We start from the raw sequence: 2,598 nt of genomic DNA on the forward strand, positions 1-2,598 counted from the left end.
TATTTGTGAGTCCTTGAATAGAATGAGTTAGACAGTCTCTGGGCAAGAGCTACCGGTGATCTCCACCATGCCCCTCTGCCCTAACCTTTCCAGAAAGTCCTGGCTGCCTAATGGTGGGGTTCCACCCCCCCCCCAAATGGCCCAGACCCTCTGTTCAGAGTGGTTGACAGCCAATCTGGAAGTTATCTCGTAGAAATAGAGATGATATAATATGGAGTAAGTTTCAGTTCTGAGAGCTGAAATTTCCTTCTAAGGATGAAAAAGAGAATTATAGAAAAATGAAATTTCATCAAGACAAATGTTTTCACTGACGATCTGTAGACACCCTGAATTCTCAAAGCTGGCTGCTTCCCTGGGGTGTATGATGGTCTCCCCATCCAGCATCCATGAGGCCCTGGAAACGCACGTGCTTTTCAGGCATAATCTCTGACTTCTGTCGTGGACCTGGATTCCTCTGGCAGTCTCTGGGGTATGCCTGTTAGGTCCATTCTTCCCTTGTGGATGTAAACTCCCTTTAATGGGCAAACATCCAGTTCAACCGTAGATACTGAATGCCCAGGCGCCAGGCTAGCTGTAACAAATTTTTAATTCCATATTTGTTTCTGCCAGTGTTAAAAAGAAATCTCTAGCATGCTCTAATCTTTATCCTAATATGTAGAAAGTGGATGCGTATGCTCCAAGAAGACAAACTCAGAGCAAAACTAACCCGATTTGAACGTTTACTTTGCATACAGAGGACGTATATACATGTGTGTGTCATATACACTAATATATACTGTGCACACATATATGACACATAATTGATTTTAGTTAATCATAATCATGCTAATTTATAATATATAATCTAATAATCATGCCACTAATAATAAAAATCATGGTATTTCTGTATTTGTCCCATATCTTTTTCAAGTATTCTACAAAAGGCTTGACCCACATTCTCTCAATTAATTCTTATAACATCCCTGCGAGGTAGGCATTTAATCATTTTCACCACTCTGAAGTTCAGAAAATTGTGTGGCAGGCTGACACACAGCTCGGCTGGGATTCAATGGCAGCTTTGCCTGGCGCCCGGGCCCCCTGCTCCACCAGCACTCTCCACTGTCTCTCCAACCAGAAATGTCTCCTCTGCTTTCCAACATGCGGATCTGGCCACACTATTACTTCTCCTTTCTCTGGTGTTTCAAACCTGGAAGTGCACACTACCAAGATTCACATCTATTTTCAGTGCATCAGTTTTGAGTGTTCTGGATTTTCCAAGCCCAGGCGTACATGAAGCCCAGTGACATTAAGGACATATTTGCACAAGCAAAGTGAAGTAGGGAAGGGAAGCAATCTTATGCCTACCTCAAGCCAAGAAACACTTGGATTTGAATTATTTCGACACAGTCCTCTATTCCCAGGTTTAATTAGGCAATGTAGACCTGACCTGAGGATTGTTTAAAGTTGTTAATTGGTTTTCATGGTGTGTGTGTAAGTGTGGATGTGTGTGCTTATNCAGACTTAGCCTTGAAGAACAGTGGGGTTTTAGGACAGAAGAACTTAGAATGACCACTCATACTCATACAGTGTTCCCTTCTGTTCCGTTCCATTTACCCCCTTTATCTGGCCGTGTTGTCCTGTTGAGGAAGGAAGCCGCCTAACCCAAACTCCTTTCCCCTTCACAGTGACTGACAAGGGAGCCACTGCTTTCACCTAGCAGACAGGGAAAATCCCCACAAAGTCCCTCTGTCCCCTCTCAACTTCTGAAACAGGTTTCCTGGAAACACTGTAACTTGGCCTTGTGAGAACAAGGTAAGCCTTTAAGATAAGGATTGGCAGACTGGCAATCTCCCTCCTTATGTGCTCCCTCCAGACCGCAGGTGGTAATAAGAACCATGATAGCCTTTGGAAGTCTCATCTGCCGGTGCTCACAGCAGCCCTTTCTAGTCTTCAAGATTTTCATCCTTAGTTTCCAAAGAACGACCACCATGTATTAGTCCGCTCAGCTGCCATAACAGCCTTGCACAGACTACATGCCTTAAACAGCAGGAATTTATTTCTCATAGCTCTGGAGGCTGGAAACCCAAGATCAAGGTGCCTTCAGGACTGGTGTCCAGTGAAGCCTCTCTTCCTGGCCTGTAGACACGGCCTTCTTTCTGTGCCCAGGCGGAGAGAGAGAGAGGTGTCTCTCATGTTGCTTCCTCTTCCCATCAGGTCACCAGTCCTGCCGCATTAGGGGCTCGCCCTTACGGTCTCATTTAACCTTAATTACTTCCTTAAATGCCCTCTCTCCAAATACAGTCACACTGGGGGTTAGGGCTTCAATATATGAATTTGGGGGCAGGGGGACGATTCAGTCTGTAACAACCATGTAGCCATAAATGCACAACAGTCAGTCATAAAGTCATTTAAATATTTCCCTTCCATTAGTGATTCTATGTCCTGCCATCAAGAGATGGATTTATAAAAATACAATTGTCTTAAAAGAGAAACAGAGGGCATGAAATCACTGTGGTGTTACCTAGAATTCCCATCTATTTCAGATTTTATGTTAAACCCTGGGACGTAAACCCTCTTAGCTGGGACGAGGAGAGCCAGGTGGCTGCTCGGGCCCGACCC

The sequence above is a fragment of the Ailuropoda melanoleuca genome, chromosome 16, assembly GCF_002007445.2.
Source record: "Ailuropoda melanoleuca isolate Jingjing chromosome 16, ASM200744v2, whole genome shotgun sequence".
NCBI lineage: Eukaryota > Metazoa > Chordata > Mammalia > Carnivora > Ursidae > Ailuropoda > Ailuropoda melanoleuca.